The 15520-nt window shown below is 44.9% G+C and overlaps 1 protein-coding gene across 1 annotated transcript in view; it reads right to left on the bottom strand.

Annotated features, from left to right (window-relative positions):
* The window catches only part of RAB17 (RAB17, member RAS oncogene family), a 7243-nt gene extending 5955 nt beyond the window's left edge, over window positions 1–1288 (bottom strand). The window contains exon 1 of the mRNA XM_065841296.2: window positions 1150–1288. The gene's annotated coding sequence lies outside the window, so the exon portion shown is untranslated. The remainder of the gene's footprint in view (window positions 1–1149) is intronic.
* Window positions 1289–15520: the final 14232 nt, after the last annotated feature.

Genomic DNA, 15520 nt, shown 5'->3' with positions numbered 1-15520 from the left:
AATAAAAAAGAGAAACATGAGGTGGTAAATATTTGTGCTGGAATGCAACAGTAAGGGTTTGACTTTTGCCTCTCAATAAATTAGTACCTATGCAGTATTTTTAACCTGGGGAGGGGGCATCCTGGTATATTTACTGCCAGGGGATAAGCCATTTATTTCCAAATGAAAAGACTAAAAAAGGAAATTCATACCTTTGGGGATGGAGATACTGAGAAGTGTTATTTAAGACTCTATTTAACTTCCTGTGAAATTAATGATGTTTAATATGTCTAACTGATGTCTCAGCTTTTCTAAACCACAAGCTCCAAGAAGATCCTAAAACCACTAAAGACAGTAGTGCTGAGTTTCTGCAGGGGTTCAGCAGTGAACAAGAACCACAGTTAATCAGCTCCTTGGAAAAAGCAGGACTCCAGTGCTACCTGTGTAAGTCTGCAGTATCTAGCCCTGAAATTTTTGGAAACAATGCTTGAAGTTCTTTCAGATTCAGATCTTTTTTTTTCTTTTTTTGTCTCCAAATAATGATCATGTACCTACCTCCCCCATTAACTTGCCCAGTATTCAGCTCAAAGCACTCCTCTGCTTTTGAGAGCTTCCTCCTACCTGTTAAAGTTCTCCCAGTGCTGGTATAAGGGTGCAGCCGCTTGCAAAGTTCACTTACGCCAAGGTTACCGGGGGATACGGAAAATCCCAACTGCTAAGACTTAACGCGTAAACACTGTTAGATTTACATAGTGCTGATTTCTCAGAGCAATCAGTCCTCCTCAGAGCTAAGGGGAACACAGTACGGGTCATTAACTGTGCAGCAGACCGGGTTGGGGAAATAAGGCAAAAATAAGTGGAGGTCGTCCTGTGCTGTGGGTGAGACCGAGCGCTCAGCAAAGACTTTCCCAGCAGCTCTTTGGCTGCAAGAGAGAATGGGAATAGGGCAGAGGGCTTCCTAATCTTCCTAAAACCTCTTCCCTTGGGCAGAGGGCTGCTGAGAATGGTGCCATCCTCCCTGGTGGATGCTCCTTTGTGGCTGCGATGCAGGGCTGCTTCCCAGGGGAGGATGAAAGTCCCAGGAGCCTGTCTGGGAAAAGCACCTTGGAGGTGGTGGGTCAGGACTGAAGCCTGCCCCGTGGCGAACCCGCATGTGGAGGATGCCTTTACCTTCCCGAAACCTTGATTTCCTCCGGGCGCTCGCTCAGGTCCGTGTGGCCAGGGACAGCAGCCCCGTCCAGCTGCCCAAGCCTCTCCGTGTCCCGGGCAGGTAAAAGCGAAACCAGCCGGCAGCTTCCAGGGAGCCTTGTCAAAGGTGAGAGGCGACAGGAGATCAGTGAACCTTAGACCTGCCAGTGAGCTGGGCAAGGCGGGACCACAAGGCTGCCGTCACCGTGAGCCGGGCTGATGGCCATGCCCCCTGCAGCCCCTCCATCCATCCCTCCTTCCCTCTCTCCTTCCCTGCTTTCCATGCTGGGGTTTGGCAGTGGGTCGACAGACAGATGGATGGGTGAATGAGTGGGTGTGTTTTGGGTGGGTGGATTTTCCCCATGCCTCGGGGTGCAAGGCCAGCCCAGCTACCAGGGGTATGGGGGAGCAAAAGCAGCCTGCACCCCCACCACAGGGCTTTGAAGACTGGGGAGGGCTGGGTGCGGGGCCAGCTGGAGCCATGGCGTGCCAGGTATCTGGCCTTCTCTGGGTGTTTATAATACGGCAATTTCTGCTGACGCACATTAGACCTGGCTTTGGTCGAGTGCCAAGGTAAGAACTCAGTTAACTTGGGCTGGGGTTTGCCAAAGCAATTTGTTTTCAGGAGCGTGGCTTGTTTAGCAGCTGGTGGGAAACTGCACACTCGCTTCTCTTGCAAAGCCCTTCAGCAGACAAGCTGGGGAGGGGCAAAGCAAGCAAAAACTGAGCATTTGGGATTTTACTGCCTTTTAATTAAGGTAATAGCTAGTTATCACAGGCAGCTGGGGCTTGGTACTTTGGAAAAGGCTGCGCTTGTTAAAGCTCTAATATCTTGAGAGAGAAATCATAGCACATTAATGCATTAGGATAACAGGTCTGGAGTGAGAACAGGAAGATCTGATAATTAAAAATGTAAATAAAGATAGTTTTTGTATTTCTGTTACTCACCTTGTGATAGTCAGTGTCTTTCCTTCAAGCACCAGCTCCTAAAGATTTCTGTGAGTGAAACAGACTTCACAAAATCTGGCCCTCCTGGTTATAGGGAGCAGGCTGAAAAGCAGGAGTCCTACAAACAACCTAAAAAAAATAATCCCAGTTTTGAAATGAAGTGTATGTCTTGTGACTTCCAAGGCCTGACTGCTGCAGCTCGATTACTTCCCATTTCTAAGATGAAATGCCATGTGCAGGCGCCCGGGAGCTGCACAGATGTCATACGAGAGCAGTGCCTCCAACAAGTGGAATCAACATGAGACGTTTTGGTCTGTGAGCCGAAAGAGAGAGTTTCCCTTTGGGAATGTGTCCATACACAGATTTGCAGCATCACTGCAAAACTGGCTTGAGTAGAACCCACGTATGCATCCAGCCTGAGAGCAGGTCTTACCCTGCAGCCTTTTTGCCAAAGGGAGGGAAAGTGTTACCTTTCCAGGCCCCTTCCCATCAGCTCTGCAGAGGCTAGAACAAGATCTGGCGATCCTTTGGGGATGTTCCTGACAACCCTATGAAAACCCAAACTGTATACATTTTTCAGCACAGACACAGCTTAGGTGCTCCCATCCCTCTCCCATAACTTGTTGCACAAGGCTGTGCTGTGAAATGAGCTGACTTAAAATCTTGGTTTTTTTCCAGGGCTTTGGATAGATTGGTTCTTCAGTGAGAGTCTCTGTGTGACCCTGTGAGCAGCTGTGTTGGCACAGCAGAGAAATACAAAGGTATTTCAGGCTTGAGAAGGGCTGGGGGCATGAATACTTTGGGCTGGGATTGCTGTAGGACACTTTCCATCGTGAACATAACTTGGGAGCTCTGATAAAGCTTGCTTGTACTAGCACATTTAGGATGCTTGTTGGTGCAGGGAATGCAGATGACCATCTGAATTTATTTCAGTTTTTGGAGATATGTACTCCATATGCAAGAATCTCGTGCTTATGATACTACTTGAGTGTTTGACCCACAGTGGCGAGTGATGCTGAAAGGCAGTCTGCTCCCATTTACCCCCCAGTTTGGACATACAAGCTATGGTAACATCATGCACCTAAACTAAGCATCTAATTGTTCGTAGAAAATGAGGCTCTCAGTATTGGCTGGAAGGCTTTGAAGCCTTATGAAAGGATTGCTTTGTAGCTGCTAAAATGAACTTAATTTCCAATTTGTGCTGCTGCGATAAGCACTCGTCTTGTGCTCTGTTATTTTCATACCAGTCTCATCTGCCGGAGCAGATGTTACATCTTAGGCGCCTTTGTTGAGCGCTTTTATGAAAGGAGATGGTGTAAAGGAGATACCCAGACAAAGCGCTATGGCCTGGCTGCTGTAAATGCCCCGGTGTCCTCTGGAGCCCAGGGGAGCGTGTCCTTTGCATGAGCTGGGACATCTGCCTGCTGGACAGGCCCTTCTCCAGCTCCTGCTGAGCCAGAACCCACTAGAGGGCACAGCTCACCCAGGATTTGATGCAGAAGGGATATCTGCTCCTGAGTCCCCTTTCTGAACTTTCTGTACTGAACAGCCAAGCAGACACCAGTCAGTGGAAGACAAGAGAGGTGGACTTGATGTCTTCTGCCACAACTGCCTCTGGGCAGCCGGATTTTCTGTGGGTGGGTTCTGTTCTCCAAACAACCAGGATGCGAACCTTTGTGATAAACACTGTTGCAGTGTTAAGAAACTGGAGTTTTTTCACACAGTATCTTGGTCTGCTTGCCTGCTTCTTAAGCGTGCGAAAATCTTTCTGTCCTGGATGCTCAGGATCAGACCTCCTTCAGCAGCAAATGGCTGCATCGAAACTGGATCAGTAGAGGACCTGGAGTCACCTGCACAAAGTTAGAGATGCACCTTGGTCAGTTGTGCTTGTGTAGTCAAGGGTTCCTTACCCGAAATAAACTTCACTGGTAAAAACTGGGCATTGATTGTTTACCTGAAGTTAGGGATTGCATTTAATTTTGTGCCTGCCTGATGTAATTATGCCACAAGAATTTGCAGGACAGTTCTGGTTGCACGGTGGTATGGATCAAATGCTCCAGCCCAGCAATGCATGACCTGAGCACCTGGAACCCCCTTGTAGACCTTCCACCCCTGCTCCACTTGAGACTTTTTCTTTGATTTTTTTAACTGTGAAGGAAATGGTGACACTTAATAGTGCACAGGAATACCAGAACAGATCAAAATAAAACTCCCTGAGTAAACATGTGAGAATAATTCCAATAATCTTGTATTTCTGGCTCTGCCTGCTGCATTTCTTTGGGCAGGTTGCCTCTCTTCCTCTCTTTCTCTGCGTACAAGGAGGCACAAGGGCAGTGGCATTTTTGGAGCATTTTCAGAGCTCCTGGAGGGCTCTTGTTTTGTTGTTGTGTAGCATTTGTTTCCGGCTGACTGTGACTGCTGTGAGGAAGGATTAGCTCATCAATATGTGCACTGTAAATAATCCCTTGCTTAAGGGAGAGTGGTTGAGTGGAAAAGGCAGCAGGGTCTGGTAGTAAGGGCACTACACTGAGTTGAAAAACAAGACGAAAACCTTGTCTTTGCTGTTTGTCCACTGTCTGTCCACGGGAAGAGGTGTTTTGTCTCCCCTGGCTCGTTTCTCTCACTCCCCTTGGCATGTCCATTTGATTTCTGTGTGCTCCTTGATGTGCTCTGTGTAGGGTGTTCAATCTCAATTGAAGCTCCGACACTGCTGAACCAACACTATGACCTTGTATTGCTCAGGAATTACTAAATTCTTAGCCCCAGTTTTAGTGGCTTTGGACTCCTGGGATCCCTGAATACCCTGAAGTTGCTCATGATGGGTCAGTTTTCATCCAAAATGCTCCGGTTTCTTCTTATTTAGTGTATTTCAAGGCTATGGCTGTGGTCTCGGCAGCCCTGCACAGCACTGTTTGTGCCGCTTGCTTGGGCACCTCCAGACTCTTGTTTTCCGCTTGGATCACAGCAGCATTGTACCACTTCACATGGGGACAGGTGGCCATGATCTCATTCCTGAATTTGGCTGGTCTGACAAGGAACAGATAGCATGTTTCAACTGCCCAGATTATACTGTTAGCACTGCTGTCTGCATTGCCTCCTGCCCTCCAACCAGACGAAGAAAATGTCTGAAAGCATAAGTGGCTTTTCCTTTTTTTTTTTTTCCTTGCTGCTGGACATCGAGGAGCAGAAAAAAATGTGTTATTTACACTGGAAGGGCTTCTGGAAGGGCTTTGTGAAACTTCTCTGGACTTAACCACAAAGATGTGATTTGCTAGAGCAGCTTTGTACAGACTGAAGCTGCTACAACAGCGATAGAGCAGTACGAACTCAATAGATATGGTGGCCTGGAAATCCTTGTTTGCTTTTTCAGCAAGCCTTGTATCTATAATGCATATGTACATGGGCCTTTTAGAAAGTATGAGGTGTGTGTTTGACAGTGTCTGAATCCTGCTGTTGTCCAGTGACTTTAGGTCTCTGGGCTGTGCTGAAAGCCCATGGGCCACTGCTGGCCTAATGTAAAGCCTCTGTTGCTGCAAATGGCTCTATATATAGGCTCTGATGGGCTGCCTCTGTATCGCCAGGCTTCCCAAGAGAGTCGCTCATCATTTCAATGCTGTTGCAAAACCAACACTGTGTCTATTGTGAGCTCTGACTAATAGGACAGAAGTGAGGTTATGGTCAGATTTAGATCGCTGGTGATGGGCATGCAGAGCCCAGAATTAACAGTCATGGAAATGTGGTTTTCATTATGACCTTTCCTAAGTGGCTTTTAGACCAGCTGTAGGACAGACAACTTGCCTTCCTGCTCTGCCAACTTCAAAGGAGCCAGTCACTTGTGTGTGAGCATATATAGCGTGCCTTGCTTTGGGGATATAACTATTTTGGTTTAGTTGGTATTGCTATAAATGAACTCACCAATCAGTCCACCTGGGGTGCTGATCCAGCCCTTGCAAAGCAGCTCTCCTCACTGTGCCCCTTTGAACAGGGCTCCAAAATGCAGAGGGTTGTTCTGGGGGGCCCAGCCTGCGTTGAGAGGTGGGCTTGCTGCCTCTCACTGAGCAAGCCAGCCTGGCCCTTGTCAGCAGCCAGCAGATACAGAGCTTCAGAAACAGGCTGGGGCTCTCCTATTAAAAAGCCTATTTGTTTCAGGAAGAAACAGCTGAAACCATGGTAAGAAAAGGAAATCGGAATATTTGGTCTATCCAGATGTCACAATAAATTATGTTCTCACAACTGGTCACGTCTGTGCTGTTAAACATGTAATCCCTTGTTTGTGTGTGATGGCTCTCCTAGAAAACACAGGTAAGAAGCTAATCAACAGAGGCCCGGCTTGGAATGGTAATGCTTTTTCTAAGCCTCCGTGTACTTCCTGTTTCTCCTTTTCTGTGCCTGCCATAATGCTGTGAACTGACGCAATAAGATGAACTAGAGTTCAGCTCCTCAAGCCTGAAGACACAGGGTAGCCCACATACAGGCAACGTTTGTCACTGCTGCAATAAAGCGTTAAAAGATTATTTTGTCAGTTACAAGAGGAAGAAGGGTTGTGGCTTTGTTAATGGAAAAAAGTTTGGGCTCCTGACTGTTGCACTAGTAGAGAGTTAAGAAATATTTTGAAGACTGGTGGAGTTGTAATGATGAACAGATCATTTACAATGAGGCTGGAAACTGAGCCTGCCGTGAACTGCTTCAGGCTACTAAAATGCTTGTCTTCCTGTATTAATTATTAACATTACTAAAACACTCAAGAGATTGGCTTGGAAACATTAAACAAGCTTAATATTAATGGTTCCCAGATGATTAGTGATGGTGAACATTAGCATGTGCTAAAGACCAAGGAGGGAAAATAACTACTGACTACAATAAACATTTTAAATATAGTGGGATTGAATTACAAAAAGAATACACGTGTGAACCACAAGAAAGGCTTTCCTATAGCATTGCCTGCTACCCTTTGGAAGAGACAGGTAATATTGTTTACACCTTTGAAATTACACTTGACAGTTCACAATAAATAGCCTTGATGCATAGGGATGTGCTGAGGTGGGACATGTCTGCCACACACCTCTTTATTCTTGAGAGAAACTATACTCCAGCTAGAGACTGTTGCAGGCAGCTGCCTACCCATGCTGGTTACCTGCTAGCCACAATCGCTTGTGATTTATAGGGATTTCCTCAAAACTTGCGTAAGAGTTGCTATGAACAGCCCCACTGAGGGAGCTGGAGGTGCAGTGGAGAGATCTGAAAAGTAGTCAATGTTCCCCTTTAGCACATGACATTGTTCTTGCCTTATGACTAATAAGTAAATTGCAGCTTTTGTGAAAGGTACACATGACTTTCTCTAGTAAAAATATATGCATCGAACATCTTGCTTATCCCAAGCTTCACATTCTTTTTTACTCAGCAGAGCTGCCCCAGGAGGACCTTCTTGAGTCCCAGTCCAGATGCGATGCAAAGACCTTTGGCTCTAGCTTGGGTACCTGACTGCAAAGGAAGAGCCAGCTCCTGAAGGGTATGGAAATGAAGGAGGCAGTTCTGTGAAATAAGAGACATCGTTATCTAACATGGTGCAGGTTTTGTAGCTCCCTGTGCTGATTTTTTGCCAGTGGGCATGTCATGTTTGGGATGGACCTTGACCTCTCCAATAAACTTGGTGGCAGCTGGCTGGCTGGCTTAAGCTATTAGTCTGGGACTGGTGCACACTTACAGAGTGGTCACACGTTTCCTTAGGAAACTAGGCTAAAAATGGCTGTGGGTGGTACCTTTCTATGCAAAGGGCTGTAGAGGAGCTCACTGACAGCCAAAAGTTGCTCCTAGCTCAGTAATCTCCCCCAGAAGTGTTTCATCTGTCTGTGTTTGTGAGACAGTTGTAATGAATGCAACTGAAAATGTTTTGCCGGTGCTTGGAAAGATAAATATTTAAGTAATGCTGTCTAGCACAGACTTGGAAAGCTCATGTGGGTGTGGATGTAATATTTTTTCCCTGAAGATCCCAACTAGCTTTTGGATGTACACTACAGACATGTTCATAGGGCATTTTATAATGAGTTTTGTGTCTCCATGCTTTCCAGTGGGCCTGTGGCTACATCGTAATCTTGCTTTTTCAGGTCACCTCTAAACTTTGGGCTGGTTTTCAGCTGGTTCTCAGTCTCATGGACTGGGTGTTACAGGTGTGGTCTGTAAAAGCACAAGAACAGAAATTATTCCATCGGCATGAGCCTGAGCAACCTTGTTTAACAACAGCCACTGCTGGAAGAACTGTAAAGCATCAGCGTTACGCAGAGGTGAAATGAGTCATGTGTTGCCAATAAACTAGGAAGGAACAAAGATGCCTCGGGGGGGACCATTATCTGCTGTCACCCAGGGCAACTCCTTTTATAATTGAAAAATGTATTGAAAATTATTTTGGGAATTTCTAATTAGTTGAGTTGAGCCATTAATGTGTTCAGAATGTTTCAGAAACTTAAAACTAGTAACTGCCCCAAAAGAGGCCACCACAGAGAAGTCTCTTTTCTGCCTTTCCCTTCTGCCACCAGAGCTACAAGGTCAGGGAGGATGAAAACTTCTGTTGCAATTGAGTTTGGGCAACAAAGGTGGTGTCTGTCAATCTCTGGGGAGATGCCTCCTTCTAACAGTGCCCGGCCCTACTACATGGCTTAAGGCTGGAAGACCTGCAATAAGTAGCTATATATTGAGTAGCTGTCCTTAGGGAAAGGCAGAAGGCAAAAGAAAGGAAATAGATTCGTGGCTGAGGCTGTTCTGTTCCTGCCTCCAGCCCCTGTTGCCAGCTGGGTCCTTGACGAGCCACTCAGCCCACTGTGGAAGCTGGTGGTTTGTAGATGCAAGCACACATTTTGCTTTCTGTCCAGATTTGGGTATTCAATGTTTTATGTATTTATTTATATTTACACGTGGCTGAAATAAAAGGGTTCTGTGGCAACTCATTGTGTTTGGGGCAAAAAAAAAAAAAAAAAGAAAATCTTAGTTGTTTCCACAATTGGAGGAAAAACTTAACACTGGAGAATTTGACAACACTTGCCTGACTGTTTTGTCTCTTTGTTGATGGAGAACAGACAAGCTAATTCCTTCACATTCCTACAGGGAAGGATGAGAACAGGTTTAGTGCTGTAATAACTAATGCTGTGGAAAAGCCTACAGGAAAATTGCGGAACATGGTAACTGGTGTAGGACTGGGATGGGGTCCAGTAAGGAACAGATGAGCTGGCTTGGAGGTGCAGGGAGAGGCAGAGGGCAGGGAAAGCGTGCTGGGCAGATGAGTCAGTCCCACATGCCATTCATCAGTCACTGTGCATGGAAAAAACAGAGGGCTAGGGATGCCAGAAAAATGTGTTATGACTTAAAATCAGATGCACGGACTCTAACAAACTGTAACATCTGCTGTGTTTTGTCTCAGTTTCCTCTAATGTTTTGTTACCAGTATCTTTTTTCACTTCCAGTTTAGGCAAACCTCTTTATTTCAGGAAACTATAATGACCTGCCTTCCTGCCCTACTAGTGATTATCACAGCTGGAATCTGAAACCCTTTAGCACCAGCATGGTTTATTTTAGGTAAGCCGGGAACTATTAGCTGACACCACCATTTTGCTGCTGTTCTGTGTTGGTGGGTGACCAGAGAGAGGACAGGAGATGGGTTAGTGGTGCGCAACTTCAGTTCGTAATGCAGAACCATGAGAATCACATACAGGTGCTCTTCTGTCTGATGTTCAGTGATTTGAACCATTACCTGAGAAGAGACATGGCAATTTTTCATTTTGCTGTAAAATATGTGAGTGGAAAATACCTCGTCGCTGACAAGTGTGAAAGATGGCTAGAAGCAGAGCACGGTTAAGTTTTGCTGGGCTTGAGAAAAGGGTTGTTTTGTCTCTGATATGTGCTTTGGATGAATCTAGATGGATTTCCACAGGGACAACAAACAGCACCTCCTTCCCCCTCTTCTGCTCCATCTGAGAGAATTAAACTGTGATGTGGTTTCACATAAGCATTTCCAAAATGATGTTCATGCGCTGTTTTATGGAACAGCGCAACTAACTAGCCCAAGCACTTGATCCACTACAAAAAATTGCTTGTTTTTAGACCATGTGTTGTGGCTATGTTTTACTGCTGTCCAAAACAACTGGAGTTTAAAAAAAACCTGGAAGGCCTGCTTGGAAAATATGGCTCAGCTTAACTCTGCAACATTTGGTACGGGAGTGGATGAGGCCACACAGCATGGAATAGACAAACCATGGGGAAAATCAAATGGGCAGCATCAAGCCCTTGTAGCAAGGCCACGTGATTCCTCACTCTCATGTCTACTTGCTGTCAGTGGGGCAAGGGCACCATCACAATAGCACACGGAATGCTTTGATATATTAATCCCAGAATGATGCAGAGCCAGTTCCTCAGCTGCTTCAGCTGATGTAATGCATTGTTTTGGCTGAAGCCATCCTGATTTTGTCTGGCTGAAGGACTAACCAGTTTAGACTATTGTTTAGGACAGATGTAGAGGATGTATTCACAAATTAAATCTCTCGCCTGCCTCCTACCCAGGCTCTGGGAAGAAAAGACATGGGATATGCAGGTCTTGTCACTGGAATACCCAAGCATCCCACAGTCTGGAATGGATTTTATCCCCATAGCATTTGAGGTAGGAAATGAGTGTTTTTATGCTAGGTGGAAGAGATGTATGATGTATTTTCTTCTGAAAATAGCCTGGGGCTCTGTTCAGACTTAGCTTTTTTTACATGGTAAGAGGAGAAGCTGAAGGAGGAGAAGCAGCCAGATTTTGCAGCTCACTGCAGTGCTGCGGCAGGCTGGGAATAGCAGGCAGGAGTGCAGATAGCAAACAGCAGACCATAACCTGCTGTTTTTGTGAGACAGGCACAGCAATCAAGTGCTATTCAGCAGCATAGGACAGGTTTGGATCTCTGTAGCTGCTGTGGAACTGGCTTCTCTTTGCTTCACGCTGAGACACTCTGAGCTGTGGTGTGTCTGCTGTTAATTAGATTAGGTCCACAGAGGCTGCACTGAGCCAGTTCACATTTTTAGCTTGAGATGGACACTTTTCAGTGAGTTTGGTGACAGTTTACAAATTGCAGGTAAGTTCCCTGCTTGGCATGGTAATGGAGAGCTTGCACGATTGCAGTTGTTGGTCTGGGTAAAGGTTGGATTGTAACCTCCAAATAGGAGCATTGTTGGGGCCAGGACAACCTCCCTGGGGTTGTTGAAGCATCAACTGTGACTGATATTCATGTCCCAAATTTAGTGGCAGGGCAGAGAGCCTGTGGTGTGTGGATTAGTGCTCGTTAAGGCAGACAGACTCTCAGTATAGTGCTTACTACAGATTTAACATACTTCACCCCATCTACCCAAAAACTGCTTTTGGATGGATGTCTAGAACTTTGGCAAGAAACACCAGATTTCCAGACTACAATTATATATGGCCCGTTCAGCTGTATGCTTTTGTGCTAACTTGGCTCTAAGCTTTACAAAGCATCAACCCCGTCCCTTTTCTCCAAAACAGCTTAGACAAGAAATGCCATTATTCTGCCTTTGGCTAGACAAACCAACCCCTCCTCATCTCAGGAAAGGTCCTCCTGCTGCTTATCCTAGGAGCTTTACTGCTTGCTACACAAGTTTGAGTTTTTCTTAGCATGGAAAAGCAGACTTGCAGGCACTGTTTTAGGTAAGGTCTGGTGGATGGTTGTGCAACAGTATAAATATTTGTACTGGTAGACTCTTATGTGAAGTGCTCTAACATTAAATGTAATTCTTTGGTGTTTGTGTTGTGATGGTGGCATACAACTGACCTGTGACGAGTTTCTAAGCCCAGAACTTCCTCTTCTTCCCTCATTTACAGCAGATGAGATCATGAATTTCATCCTTGACTTATTTGCTGTCTGCTTAATTTCATTCCACTTCTTTCTCAAGTCCCTGACCTCGTCCCATTCTTGTATGACTATATGCTCCTTTATTGGTGATGCTTCATAACACTGTGTCATCAGTGTACTTCATTGGTGCTGTCCTACTTGTGTCATGGCGCTAATGAAAATATGAAATGAAACCTTAAGCCCTAACTCTAGCCCTTACCAAACCCTAAACCCTAACCTTAACCCTAACCCTATATGAAATCAGCCCCAACGCTAACCTTCGAAAAACTCCCTCCAAAGGAAGATTCTTCCTCAGTCTTAAAGGGATCAAATTCTGAGACCTTGAGATCGCAGAGTGGCATTTTCAGTGACCAGTGTAGAATTTACAGGTGAAAAACTACCTCTCACGACAGGGTGACTAGAGGAGGCCAGAAAATCATTGAGGCATTGAGGGGTTTTGGCAAGATGAAGACAACAAATAAACCCTCTTCAGAAAACACCCCACATCTTTGGTATAGCAAGTAAATTGTTGTTGTTAAAAAGAGAATAAGGTAATAATCTGCTGCACTTGTGGGGGATATATATATATATATATATATTTTTTTTTTTTTTTTTTTTTTCAGTATTCCTAAAGCTTGTCTTGCAAGCCCACTGCTTTGTGGACTGTATTCTCCTTGGTGAACCCAAGCTCATCATTCTCTTTTCTGGACCACTTGGGAAGGTACTTATCAGTTACAGCTTTGTTGTGACAAGTCACTGTGTAACTACAAACCCTGAGCTAGATGTGAGGAAGCTCAGCAGGGTTCCCGGTGTGTCAGAGCTCTGCTGATGCAAACAGCGACTCTGCTGACTTGAAGAGATGAAGCAACAGTAATGAATCTCATCCGGACAAAATCCCCATGGACACCACTAGTCTCTTGAACCCTGTCTTGACACTGCTCAAATGTGGCAACATCTGAAAGCTTTTGCCAGGAGGTCTGTTTTGCTGAAGAGGATTATCTTGGGCTCCACAGGAGGTTTAATAAAGTACAAGCCCTTTAGTTGCACCAGTGTTTTTTTTCTGCAGTATTTCAGTGCCAGTACATACTTGTCTGTGATGTAATTTTTTTCCATTAATAAATCCACAGGCCCTACTGGATACCACTGCTGTTATGTTTGCAAAGTGTTAGCATGTTAACGGAGCTCTGTTCATTTCATGTATCTTGAACAATATGAAATATCAGCCTTCTAAGTGTAGATTTTCCAAGGTATTTAAGCATTCTGCTCTCCTTGGACATATGGATGTCTTGTTAAAGCTGTCAGACTTAATTTCTGGTTTGGCAGATGTGGTGATCTTATGGTGGGGCAGAGAGGTGCCCTTGTGTTTTCTTTTCACACTGTCAGCCAGCCACTGGATTCCCCAATCCCAGGGCTTGCTGGTAATATATTTGTAATCATATTTTCTTGAACAGAATATAAAACCACCCATTTTATTATGTAAAACCAGTCTGAGCACACGAGCAGTGAGAATTTTAAGAGCTGATTGCTTGCTCTGATCCTCAAGAGTGCGGTTGTACAAGATGGCTCAGTTTAAGAGCAGCACAGAGGGAAAATTGTATCTTTGGAACATGCTCTGCATCAAACTGCCTCCTTATACACAGGATATTGGAGAATGAGATACGTACTATACTCTTAAAATAGAGGCCTTTGAAACTGGCACAGGATACCTAGTCTTGTCTGAGTAGCATTAATCATGCTTATGACTCTCAGACAAAACGAGCGTCGACTTCATGTTGCTTGTTAAAATAAGAAATGTACATTTCAGTATTTCATTTTCAGCTGCGCTCACTGCACTTCATTGTGTAGCCAAAACTAACTTATTTGAATCATTATTTCATATTTATTTGGACAAATTCTGTCTGTACTGTATTTTTACAACAAGATGGCTTATTTTGACTATATTAGAAGAAAAAAAATTACTATAAGTGTCTGGAATGCAAGAAAAAAAGGTTTTCTTACGCTGCAGTGCACGTTCAATGTGTGATTTGTAATCTGACTGCAGTCACTCAGTGGCTTCTTCTCTTCCCATTTTTCTGCTTTATTTTAAAAAAGTTGTTTATTTTTAGCAAGGCCCTCTGAACAGTAGGTTTTCGGACATGAACCTCTGTAGCACAAGCCTCAGTTTGGCTGTAAGGCTAAGCCTCTGTAAACCTTTCAACCAGAAAGGCAAACAGCACTAATGTAAATCTTACTGCACCACTGAACTGGAAATTCCTTGCATGGATACAGTGATGCAGCTGCACAGGTGGCTGAAATCCCTGGGTAACATGGACCTAAAAATAAGGCGCTGTGCTACATCTTTAGCCAGAATTCCTCAAAGGGCAGGGGCAAATGTAAGGATAAGGGCAGTTATGCAGGGCCCAAAAGGGTGATAGTGCTAAGCCAGGTCTCAGGGAGGTAAGGCTGGAACTGAGGTGGCTGAAGAAGGGATATCTAGGAAAGCTGAACACAGCAAGACTGTGCCTCTGTAGCAGGGTCAGAGCTCACTTTTAAGGTCCCTGTGCTGCCTTGCACACTTGCACACTTATTTCTTGTCAAGATAAATAGTCCCAGGCATAAGGAGTATCAATGTGACACTACTACCCAGTCATCAGAAGAGCTATGGTTCCCAAAACAACTGTAATGTGAGTGGTGAGTGCATGCACAGCCCATATGCTGTCTGAAACAGAGATAGTGTTTGGCTGCTCTAAGAAGGCTGTAGACATAGAGCTGGAGTGATGGCAGGGTGAAGGAGAGGGTGGGCTTTGAGTTCCCGCTTGAAAGCAATGCTGAACAGAAGAAAACTGCCAAAAATAGGAGGGATTCCTCTTCAGGCTGCAGATCCCAGTGCTGAGAAGAGGGAACCTTGCCTGGCAGGGTGGCTGATCAGGAGGACTTTGTTAAGACCTCTCAATTACTCATCTACTCTGAAGGCAACAGCTGCATCTCAAAGGTCTGCACAATCTCCTGCCAAGTTCGGACCAGAGCGTTTGCACGTGCGGTGCCGGGAGCTGGGGTGGGAAATCACACAGAGGCAATCGCTTCAGCATAGGCACTGGCTATAAATAGGCACCTTGATGTCACTCGTATAAAAAGCAACAAGAGAGAATTAAATAGTTTCTAAAGAAGGAGTAGCATCTTGGTGCTGATGGGAGGCATGTATACTCTTTTGGGGAAAGGGATTCTTCTAAAACTAGGTTTTGGTGGGTTGGGTTTGTTTTGTTTTGTTTGCTTTTTTTTTTTTTTTTTTTCCCCTGAAACACATACAATTGCTTTATTCTATCATATGTGCCCTCATGGGAAGGGACGATATATTAAACTGCTTGACACAGTTTTGAATTTGAGGATGACCCAAATCTTGGCTGTCATACATGAAAACTGCTAGACAAAAATTAGGCTGATCAGTGCAGACAGGCTTTGCATTTTACCTTTATCAAGTTTGAATAGATGGTAAAATTAAGTCATAAATATTAAATGCAGTTTGCTGGTCTTTGTCAGTAAGAGGGTGGGTTTCACAGCCC

Source organism: Patagioenas fasciata, chromosome 7 (assembly GCF_037038585.1).
Source record: "Patagioenas fasciata isolate bPatFas1 chromosome 7, bPatFas1.hap1, whole genome shotgun sequence".
NCBI classification, from domain to species: Eukaryota; Metazoa; Chordata; class Aves; order Columbiformes; family Columbidae; genus Patagioenas; species Patagioenas fasciata.
Note: the sequence above shows the minus strand (reverse complement) of the source record. Positions and strands in the feature narration are given on the sequence as shown.